This window comes from Temnothorax nylanderi, unplaced genomic scaffold, assembly GCF_030848795.1.
Source record: "Temnothorax nylanderi isolate EJ_2023f unplaced genomic scaffold, tnyl_v1.0 TNYL_tig0216_pilon, whole genome shotgun sequence".
Taxonomy (NCBI): domain Eukaryota; kingdom Metazoa; phylum Arthropoda; class Insecta; order Hymenoptera; family Formicidae; genus Temnothorax; species Temnothorax nylanderi.
Genome location: NW_027249278.1, coordinates 84,826 through 97,500, shown reverse-complemented (window position 1 = coordinate 97,500; position 12,675 = coordinate 84,826).

Below are 12,675 nucleotides of genomic sequence, written 5' to 3'. Positions count from 1 at the left end.
CAAAGGTTTCGTCTGCGACACCTCCGTTTCCTTCTCTCCGCGCCCTCCCTTGCTCTTCTCTCCTCCTCCGCGCCCTCTTTTCTGCACGCCCGTTTAACGCGATGTGACATTCTCCTTTTTTCCCCTATCTTCCTTTTTACTCCACTTTTTTCATTCTTTTTTTTTGTATTTCCTTCTCTTTTTCTCGATTCTTCCTTTCTCTTTCTCTCTTTTCAACTCATTCAAGCTTCTTTCTAACATCCCAAGTGCATATCCACATCTTGAAGGCTTTCAGAAAGCGACCGAAATACGTTCCTTAAATTCATCTTCTTTTGAAGCTTCATCTCTCTTTTGTTTATTTCTTCTGCTTTCCTCTCTTTTTGGAATATCTTGTATTTAACATTTCTTTCGGTCACTTGACCTTTCCAGCGGCGTTATTTCGAGTTGAAGTTGAAAATCTGGGAATGCTCATAAAAGACTTAAAGTTTGCTTTCTAAATGCGCATCTATACGTTATTCTCTTTTTTTTTATTTTCTTCTTTCTTTTTTTCTCTATTCCTATCGGATTTTCTTGTTATACATGCTAGTTCCGGCCGCTTTATTTCTCCTTTTACTTCGTGTTAGTTTTGCTTCTACCGCTTTTCCGGTGGTTACGGTAGTATGCACGATTTACCTGTTGAATATCTTGTTTGTCTTGTTCTGACGGAGCTTGTCCCAGATCAATAAATTGATATTTCCCCCTTCTTCCTCTTTTCTTTGTCTACCTTTCTTTGATCTGTACCTCGCTTTTCTCTACCTTTTTCTCTCTTCCTCCCTCTCTTTTCCCTCCCTCCTCCTCGCTCTTTCTTTCTCTCGCTATAGTCGTGCCCTCTTTCTAGGTTTCGGAGGACCGCGTGGGAGTCCGCGGTAGGAAACACGAGGCTATTTAGCCAAACTAACTAACTACCTACGCTAACGTTATTACGAATAGACAGCAGTGAGAAAACATGAGAAAACGTTGTGAACAAAAAAAAAAGATATCAAGAAAAAACGCGATAGAAACGAAGTAAACGAGAAAGAATTATACCTACCTATGCATTTAAGGTAATGTACAAGTCTCTAGTGTGATACATTTCTACGCTTATTCTCTAACTTAGTAGTCGAAAAGTCTAAAGTACGGATACCTCGTTGTGCGGTTAGTGGCGAAGAGAACGAAGACGAAAAATGAAACATGGGGGGAAAAAAGAGGGGGGAAAACGCGAAGAGGGTGAACGCGGAGGTCGGGCGAAAATAAAAGTAAAGAAAGAAAAAAGGAGGAAAAAAGAGACATCCACACAGTGCTGTAACGAAGTAATAGAGTAAACGCGAACGGGACGGAAAAGAGGGGAAAAAAGAGGAGATGCGGAGGATATGAAAAAGGGAAAGAAAAAAGAAACGATCAAAACGACCTGCGCGCTTATATGTATATTCCAACTGTACGTATACGTGCGATTATACGAGATATTCCGCCGTTGCGACTTTCGTGTAACGCGTATACACTTTTGGACGAGATCACGCTGCTCCTTCGCTTCTCTCATCTTCGACGCTTATCTTCGGAAAAAACTGACGGAATTTACCTTCGCCGTTGGCGAAACGAGAGTTGACGACGAGATGATTCCCACCGTATTAGAGTTATGATCGATGAGTGGGCGATCACCCGTATCGACGCGCGCGAATATACAGGGTGTCCCAGAGGAGCGCATCTTTGATTTCGCGGGATAACCCAGTTAACAAGGTGATGTCAAATGATATATTAATACCGTTTTAATGACGTCTCTAACGTCAATAATACGTCATTAAAACGTCTTTAGACGTCACTTAATTGGGAATAATAACGTCGATCTTTTTGATTGAAAAAAACTTCGCCGAGATGCCACGCCGCTTCTTTAAATGTTAGGACTGATGCGAGATAATTGAAATATTTTTGAAGTATCTTGATTGTTTCAGATTTCTATTTAGATTTAATGCAGTTATAATTTCTTGAGCCTCTGAGAGTCACTTGTATATGCGCGCGCATATATAATAATGAGCGGCTGATCCTTTTTAGAATATCGAGTAACTCGATGTCAATTCCAATCCTATTGGTCCAGCGAGGGAGGAGTGTAAACTCGGAAGTCGGCGAATGTCGCGGATGAGAGTCGGACTGAAAATTTGCGCGACATGCGGTTATACGATCGCAAAAAAAAAACTATATTCGAGACTTAGACTATAAAAAGAAAGGGGAGAAAATCACGAATCAAGAATTGATGAGTGCGTGAGCGCTGTATGGATCAACTAATTCGACGCGACGCGCGTGAGTCGCGTCGCTTGTGTATTTGCATGCGTGTGAGAGGGACGGAGTGCGTGCGTGTGTGTAAATTGTGTGCGAATCGCCGGAACGAGAGTACTCGACATGTAATGTTCGGCATATGATGTACATAATTCTGTATATACGAACGAATCACTGACTGTACAATACCACCCAAATATATTTATATTTCATGTTAAAAATTACTCTGGTAAAGTTCTTCTTTCTGGTAACGCATGTACTTCAACCTATCTGTTTTCAATCCTCCGAGCATCTATCCCAAAGTACATCACGCTTTAAGAAATAGATACAAAAGTAATAATCACTCAGAAGAAACTTTGTTGGTCATTATAATCGAGACTTAGAAAGATTATACCTAATTAGGCTTTATTTTTGCAGGTTTTTTTCCTGTTATCGGTTATTTAATATTAAACACCAAGGAAAAATATGAGACCTATCTTAAAAAAGCGACGTAATAAAAAATATCTTAAGATACATCATTCCATATTTGTTTGCATTAATAATACATTTCGCATGGAGATCAAGTAACGCTTTATAGCGCGTTACCGATAAATCACGCTTATAAAGGGCTATAAAGTGGACCGGCGGCATTCTGGGAGTCGCAGCCTCGAGACGAACGCGTTAATTAAAAACTGTCGTATCCAATTACCGAAGCCGGAGCCGGAGACCGTGCGGATCAGCTGCGGTCCGCGCGCAACCGGCTCTCGCTTTCATTGTCGAGACTGAAAGGGCTGGGTACGAAGGACCGAAGGAAAGCCCAGGACGTATGGTGCCGGCCAGAACGACGAGAAACGAGAGGAGCACATAGAGGAGAAGAGGAGGAGAGAAGAAAGGAACGTACGAAAGTATATAGCGTACGCGATGGCGACGTGCCAAGGGTTGCAGCAACGGATTTTGCCGGCGACAATAATGCCGACGGAGGAGGAGAGAGAAGAAAAGCGGCAGGGATTAATTTCGAATACGATAACTCAACGATATCGCCGTCTCTATGTTTCTTTTTCCTTTGGCTCCCTTCTTTCCCACCTTCCTTCGCTATGTTTCAGAAACTACGTCGCGAAAGAGGTAAGTTGCAGAACTTTTCAGCGCGATTAAAAGGGTATATACGTACAAAATAGTATAATAAAATCTCGGGAAGTTTTGTGCTTCAAAATTATTCAATTATTCATATAGATCGACGCATGATTCGGAGAAGTAATTTAACGTTTTTAATTGTCAAGATACTTTATCTATGAAATGGAAAGGAGAAGTTAGAGAAAATTCGACGCGAGTTAGAAGAGAACCGTTCCGATCATTGTATGTGATGTACGGATATTCAAGCGTTCCGTTTTTCAACGACCCACCCGGTATTACCGGATTATCGCGGGGAAAAAAGGAAGTCGGCGAAGAGGGTTTCCGGGGGAATCGCGTCTCGCTTGCGGTTTGCGCCAAGGCAACGTGACGAAATCGAGCTTGCAAACCTCTGGCGTTCCGGCCTCGACCCAGCGGGATGAAATTGCATATTTAAAGGCTGCAGTTGCGAAACGTCGGCAACTCTTGCACGATTTTTTCGTGCAAATTCGTACCCCCCCTTTTTTACCCCTGCTTACGGACGTCTTTTCTCGGGGAGCTCGAATTATATGACCACGGCATTCTCCGCTCATTCTTTCCGCTAATGATCGCCATTCAGCCGTCCTCGCGGAAACGCAACGTGGCGAATACTGCGCGTGGCTCGTAATTTCGCGAAAATTTATCGTAAGCATTTTGCGGACGGCGATATATTTCCGCGCGGGAATATTTTAGGGAAACGCTCCGGGGACACAGCTTCGGACAAAGTATTCCCGTCAACGCGAAATTGACCTGAATATATCGAAAGAAAAGGAACAAAAAGAAGACAGATATTTTTTTTTAACACGTATACGTATTCTGTACACGTATCAGATACTTTCTCAACTGTTCGATCACGAGACGCTTTCGTGGAGAACCTCGAATTTAATATTTTCCGCAACGATTCGCATAGCGCCATTATCGGTATCTCGCTAATTTGACATTAATGTAATAATACGAATTTACGTGCGCTCATGAAACGCGCGTAAATTTCAGCGAGATTCTCGCCTCTCGATCTCGTTTCGCCCGTACGATCGGGTGGAGCCGCGACCGGGCGATATGATGCAATGCGATGCGATGCGCAGCACGGGCGCGTGCTCTCGAGCTCTCACGACACCATCGATCGTCGTTTCTCTCTCTCCTTAAGGCGAAAAAAGGCATTATTCGATTGCATCTTCAAGTGCAAGGCGAGGTGGCCGTCGCTTACTAGAACCGTGGCCGGGGCCGCGTGCAACGGCGAGCTATATAAATCAATACGGGAACAGCCAATGTCACTCCCGTGAGGCTCAAAAGCGGCCGAAAGAGGAGACATTATTATACGGGGTGTCCCGCAGCGACCGCACGTCCCCTCTCTCGGTCAGGCACAGGTCCGAGTCTGTATCCTAGTATCGAATTTCGCCGGGATCGAGCGAGCTTCGAAGAAAAAGTCGCCGTGTGACGTTCGATACCGATGAAAAAATTGCGCTCCTGCGAAAGGAGTACTTGCAATGCAATCGAGATCATTTTACTGAAATCCAGTTTATCATTGAAGTTAAATATACGTATTCATGTTGCATCTGTATGTAAAGATGCTGCGAGACATTATATATGTAGGATGCACGTGAAGAGTACATACGTAAAACGAGGAAAAACGCGGTCAAGATTTATCTATTTTTTTTTACTATTTGCATCGAGAAAATTTGCATGAATTGCATGGTATTTATTCTAATCGAAATCTACCGTCTTGATAGCGGATTTATGTTTCCGGCGACCTTTCGCGGCTTTTCAAGCCCGTCCTTGCCCGATCGCGAACAATACGCTAATAAGAATAGCTCCTCGCGTTGTTAGATGATTTATGTTAATATCGTTGACCGAGCGCTGTGAAATACAACCTGTCCTTAAAACTCATGACCTTAATTTCAATGACAAATTTCTGGACTGATTCGACATCGTTTCTTCGTCGGAAAATTCCAACGAAGACTGTCGCTCGAAGGTTGTTTGTCCGAGAGTATAAAGTTCGTCCGAATATAAATTTTAATAGGTTTATAAAAGATGTTCCTTAATTGCAATCTTGAGGTCTTGATTTCGATACGCCGATATAACTCTGGCACTTTCTACGCCCCGACGAGGTGAGGAAAAATCGCCTATAAATCATTCGGATCAGATTCAATTATTGAGATAAGCCCAGGGGTTCTCGGCGGCAATCTGCATGTACGTCAGCACGCACGTCATTGCAATTGATTCGACGTAAGCGTACATAAAAGGTGCGACTAAGATACCCGCTCGAGTTACGAGTTACGACGCGACGCGCGACGGCGCGATGATAAGCCAGCTGCGAGATAATTGTCCAAGCGAGGCTATTCTTTACAGCGATTCGTTAGAAATCCTAGAATAGCCCGTTTAATTGCTTCTCGCGATCCTTACGGCCATGCGACTTCGCCGACATCAACAGCCCGGAGCTATTTTGCGCAAATAATTACGTCAATCCGTTTTCGCTTCATAGACGGTTCTCCAATCTATCGAAACGGACGGACGATTTTTTAAATAAAATGCACGAAGATTTGAAAAGCCAGAAGAACGCGATGCGAATTTCTGAGAAACGTGAAATTGTTTGTTGAGGAAGGAAAAACACGTGTTTTATCGCGATAAGATATTTTTATCATTGTCCTCATATATTAATGATTTCGAATTAGTACGTCATTCATCCTACAAGATGGAACATTGATTTTGTATAATCGTATGACTTTCAGAATTTTTCTCAACGTCACATGTTCCCATAAATCATATACGAGAGAGAGAGTGAGAGAGTGAGAGAGGGGGGAGAGAGAGGGAGAGAGAGATCACAACGCATATTTATATTAATATACAATTTTACGGCACCGTGAGTAGTAAATTAATATGTAATAACGCACGAAATGCATCAACGAAAATACACACAATATGGATATCAAGCGATAAATAAATTTTAATGATAATTAGCGTGCTCCAGGACTAGTTCCGCGCGAGCATAGTAGCGCGTATTCCTATTTTTACGTGCCATCACGTGCCCGTAAGCATGATCGAGCTATATATTATTCCCCCGTGCTGCGAAATATTTCGCTGATTGTGAGAGCGTAGAACAAGGAAGAAAGTGCTGAGATACGTGTCGAAAATGATTGCATATGATGTTTGGTAATTAATGAAGATGCATTCGAGGCGATCGGCGTTTTTCGCCGTCGAGCGGCGTTCACCTTTGACATTGACTTTCGCATTTACCATTGACCTTGCGCGACGCGGAGTTATATATATATATATATGTATATATATATATATATATATATATATATATATAACTATATATATATAGCCAGTCGGAAAAGCACGCGGTTTTTTCCAGCATATTTTATCGCGAACATTTTCTGCGCGTCGCCGATTGAATTTTTCTCGGGCGCGTCGCTTCGCGACTGTCCGACGGCTTCTTTTTGTCTCGTTTATTTCCGCGAAAATCTCGTCGCGACGCGTTAATGCGCAGGAAAATTCTGACATGCGATAAGCGACGGGAAAACTCGTGGCTGTCGCGTCGCGACGACGAGTACTTATTGGTTTAGCTCGTTTCGCGAACGGAATTCTCCGTCGATGACGAAATCGCGACGAGGACCCTCGATAGCAAATCACGGACATGAAAGATGTCACGTGATTTGAGCTCCCCTGTGGCCGTGCTCGCCCACAACGGCATCCTCCACGAGGGATTTCACGGTCGGCGAAACGCGACTCTATTTCCAGTGTGGCCCACGACCACGGCCAATGGCAGATCTGGAAGTATTTGGATTCGAATGTCCGCCTCTATTGGTTAAAAGCCACGGAGAGCGCTTTGGTGAATCCTCGATGAAAATTCGCCGTGCTCGAGGTCTTCACACTGCGTTTTTTTTTTTTCCAAGAAGACGTTTAACGCCAGTCTTGGAAACCTTTTTACGTAATAGCGCAAGGTTAACGAGGAGTAAACAATAACGTGTCGGTATAAACGCAAGCTAATTTTCGGGATAATAAATAATTTTAGCGATCAAATTTGAAAGTCTAGGGTAAAACGCTAATTTCGCGTTGGCAATACTACACGATGCAATTAGATGAAATCGCAAATTTGGCGACGATTTTGTTCTTAAGATTATTTCGCAATATCGAGTGTGACCCCAAAGAAAATTATGATGTTTTAAAGACGTCTGAATATTTTTATAGGACGTCTTATAAAACTATCAGAAAGACGTTATTATAACGTCTTTAAGATGTCTTATGTCTCGATTTATGACGTCTTTGAGGCGTCTATATAAACGTTTTATTTTGGACTATCTTTAGACATATATTGTAAAATAAAAATTAATAATACGTTAACAAGAAGAAAAATACGAAAGAAGAGCTAGCGTTCCTTATAGTAATTAATAAACTATATATCAATCCAACAGTATGCCACTTTATTTTGTCTAAATTTTAGACAACATATATGTAGAAAACTATTGCGATTTTAGAAAGTATGTTTTATTTTCAAATAAAAAAACAATAATTTAAAAAAATGTGAAGTTACGTTTATTGTCTATTAAGGCCCAATTTCACCAACGTCAATTATTATAAATGTAACCTTTGATTAAACTCACTCTTCGTCTCTTTCTAAGGGAGACAGTTAGAAAAAGACGAAGAGTGAGTTTAATCGAAGGTTACAAGTTAATCATTGGTGAAACTGGGACTAATACTACGTTTACGCGAGCGTTACTTCTGTAGTAACTTACGATAATTTCTTCGCGTAAACGGGATTTTGTAGTAACTTACGGTAATTTACTCCGCGTAAACGAGTGAATTATCGTAAGTTACTACAGAAGTAACGCTCGCGTAAACATAGTATAAGCCAAATGCGTGACGCGTTGTCGAATTAACAAATCGACCGAGCCCGACGGCGATCGAAGCGATTAGCGAAATCGTAATATCGGCACGTAACGATTACATCAGCGCAAGATGCACGACAAACGATCTCGACGCTTCGCGAGAGGCACTCGCGGCAATTGTTCGTGATCCACTTTTAGACCGTAAGTAACAATACGCGAAAAATACTCGACAGTGGCTCGACCGACCACGATTCGATGTCTGTCGAAGAATAATGCTGCGGTTTTTAAAACGATCGATGCGGCAACCGATTGGGATATTATTTAAACGTTAATCAAACTCCAGATATCTCGAATAAAAATTAGAAATAATCCAAAGAATAAAATCAATTATATATATTTCCAATATAATTTCCGATATCCGGGATAATATACAATAAAAAAAAAATTTTTTTAAATAAATAGAACCGACTTAAAAAAAAGCTCTAAAAAGTATGAAATAATACTTTTAAAAATTGAAAGGAATTCTCAAAAGTAGGTATTATTAATTTGGCGCCGACTTCAAAAAATTGAAAGGAATTTTTAAGTCTTATTTCATACTTTTTAAAGCTTTTTTAAATTAAAAAAATTTTTTTTATTTTTTTCATCTTATTTTAGAGCTTTTTTAACCCTTAAACACATACATTGGGTATGTCATACCCGGTCGGTTTTTTAAATACGCACCATTTCGAAATGGGTGATGGTAGTGGTCCGGTATGGGTCTGTAAAAAAACTTTCAGGTTTCGTCTTGAACGTCGAAGTTGAGGCAGCGTCAGTCTCGCCATAGAAGCCGAGCAAAAAGGTAAAGAAGTTTGTTTGGGATATGCTATATCCACATTATGTGTTAGTGGAATTTTTTGAGATATTTCATTTTATTTATTTACCGCAACATATTTTATTTTATAACAGTTTCATGCTTTGCAGATAATTTGAGGTTATAATCTTACAATACGGATTATTTGAGATTATAATATACGGAATGGAAACGCGTTCGAAGTCACGCAGTACTTCGGAGAATTTTTTTTATAACTAGACATCGCCAGGCGCGCGCTATTAACTTTAACATTTCACTGTACTATTACACTATTCACCACACAACTGTCAAAATATGCCATGACAGCCGCTCATGAAGTAAGCGCAGAGAGAGAACCAATCGGCATCGCGGAAAAGCGACAACAATATTTCGATAGATTCGAGTATCGATGACATGCCCTTTTTAGAAGAGGAATTCGATAGATTCGAGTATCGATGACATGCCCTTTTTAGAAGAGGAAAATAAATTACTTTCAAAGAATTATATTGTAATTTTAAATTATTTTTAACCTATTTCTGTAAAACAATTAAATATATGTATGTTCTCATTTTCGCCATTTTGTTGACGCCATGTTTTTTAAGCCAAATTTAACTTTTAAATTATGTTTATCAATCGCAAAAACTATAGACATGAAGTTTTAAAATTTTTTATAAATTAGTTTCAGAATTACAGGAATTTTTTTCACATGATTGAAATGCTCCAAAAAAGTTAAAAATTGTCCAAGTTCACCATGTCAAATAATTCAACTTTTTGGAACAAATAATTATGATGTATTTTTTTTCATATACTATCATTTCTGTACTTTTAAGATCCGTTAATAAAATGTCTTTATCGGTTTTTTTTAAATTATGAATTTTAAAAGAAAAAGTGATTTTTGCAAAATTTTCTTACGACTTCATTCGACTTATTTGCAAATATCTTTGAAGGTAAACATTAAATCACAATATCATGTCATTTCTTGGTTGACAAAATCAGCTATAAAACCACTTTAAAAAATTGTTTTGACCAAACTACCTATGGTACGTCATTCTTAAGACTTCAATGCATATTTTAAGCAAAAAAAAAAAAGAAAATCAATTTTTTGAAAAATTCACACTAGGATTCCCCCTTAATTTGTAAAGTATCCATTTTTAGGAATATATCTGTTGTAGGAGAAAGAAAACAATAAAGTTAACTATACTAAACAATTTTTTTGTACTGAAAATTTGCATTCAAATCCGCTTTAAATTTTTTATTTGCTGCAATTTTTCGTGCACAATTATTTTTTTAGTTGTCTAAAAAACATTGGCATCCTTAAAACAATTTTCTGTTTTATCATTAACGTGTAAAATAAGTGTAATCAAAAACTCTATGGTGTCCCCTTCGTCGCCCAATATCTCTGATATTGTCAGTCATCTCATGTTCATGCTTATCTTTGCCAAGAGGACTTGTTTCAGAGTCAAGGATAAAAAACAAAAATTATTTTTATTTAATTGTTAATTTAAAAAAAATTAGAAAATATTTAATTACTAATTTTTTGGAAAATTAAAAATTATTTATTTTTTATTATTATTTTTTAGAAAATATAAAATTATTTATTTTTTTACAAATTAGTTATAATTCTCCATTCATTATTAAATTTTCCAAAAATTAGGAAATAATTATTATTACCTAATTTTTGTAAAAATTATCTTTTTTTGAAATTATTTACATATTGCTTGGTAAATAAAAATAAATTGAAAATTTATTTTTCTTTTTTGGCACTTAAGGTGATGCTGGAGCCGTCTGTTTTACCGGCATTTGTTGCTGTGACGTAGCGTCGTATTAACTTGACAGAATTAAAAATCCTTTTCCAGAATTGCAGTACATACATTAATGATTCGGGGTAACTCCGATTTTATCCTTGTCTATATCCTTGTCTATACAAGGACAGATATAGGTCTATAACATAGAAAATGGTAATTTTGTCGGTTATATAGACGGCTCCAGCATCACCTTAATATTGTATTTTTGCTTATTAAGGTGATCCTAAAGCCGTTTGTATTACCGACCGAATTCTATATCTGTCCTTGTATAGACAATGATAATAGACAAGGATAGACATGGTTATAGGTTATATTGCATTCATTTAATTTGTGCAATGTATTTAAAAGTGCATTGCATTTTGTGGATATTTATTGTGAAATTTTTGTACAAAGCAAATATTGTCGTCACGTATACCAAAAAATATTAATTTTTTTTCGTTTTCGATATAAATTCGACGACCATGACCTAGATTTTGATGCGTACTTTAACTTTGGAGAAGGATTTTTAAATCCATAAAGCCAATAAAAAGATCCCAGGTAGCAAACACAAGTCATTTTGACGTCAAATACTAGTCATGTTTGTACAAATGACGTCAAATGACCAAAAAGCGACTATGTCTTTAAAAATGACATTATACTGACGTTATTCCATAACATCATTATGACGTCTATTTTTAGTCATTTTTGGTTAGGTTAGTCTATGACATCGGCGACTAATAATGGACGTTTATAAGACGTCATTTCTTAGACCATCTAAAGACGTCATTTTAAAGACGTCTTAAAGTCGTCCAAATAAGATCTTTTTGTAATATAACTATTTTTACTTCTTAATATTGTTTAATAAAGTAATAATAAAATAAAAACCACAAAATTAACTGCAATATGTTTGTTTAGCAACTTTATGATTGAAGTGGCGAATTTATGGTATAAGTGGATGTAGTTGCGTGTGATTATAGTTTTATGATAACTATTTCACACAGTGTTATAGCTATCAAGAAGAGTATCATTACAAGATTTTTGAACACTTTAAAGATGTACCTGTTATAGACAAGTACAGTTAATAAGGAAGCATCAGGGTGAGAAGATCGTCACTGTCCACTGGATCATCGAAGTCAAGCGACTCGGACGCGGTACTGTACTAGGATGGGTGACCGCCTTGAGAGCGGCTATACGCACATGGCATGTAACGAAACAGTTAAAAAAGTTTTTTTTTTCTTAGATAAAGAAAAAGAACATTTTTTTATAAACGTTTATCAAGTAGACATTTTAACATTTTAATTTCATAAAAAACATTTCTAGAAACCGGTATGTCGTACAATGGACCTATTTTTGCCGTCAATAAGACGTCAGAAAATGACGTCAATTGTCTGTGACATTAGACCGTCATTTTAACGTCATTATGCCGCCAGTTAGTGACGTCAGGAATGGTCAGTAAAGGACCAAAATTTGACGTCAAAATGACTTGTGTTTGCTACCTGGGATATGTGTTAAGAAAAAAACCGGTATTACAGACGGCTTTAGGATCACCTTAATGATTACTTCAATATTTAAAAAATGAATAATGAAAATTTTTTTTGCCGATCACTGCAAAGAACAAATAAATAGCAGCGAGGGTACCATTTAGTAGAATTCCTATAATAAGGCCAGTATTCATAGTCGGTTCTTGTATTTAAGACCATCTTAAGTACAATCTTAAGATGTCATTAACCAATCACAGAGCCGTATTAGCATCTTAAGATATTACTTAAGACGGTCTTGAAATAAGATCTGATTATGAATACCGGCCTAAGAGTTAAGCCAATGTGGTGACGATTTTTGATTGGTC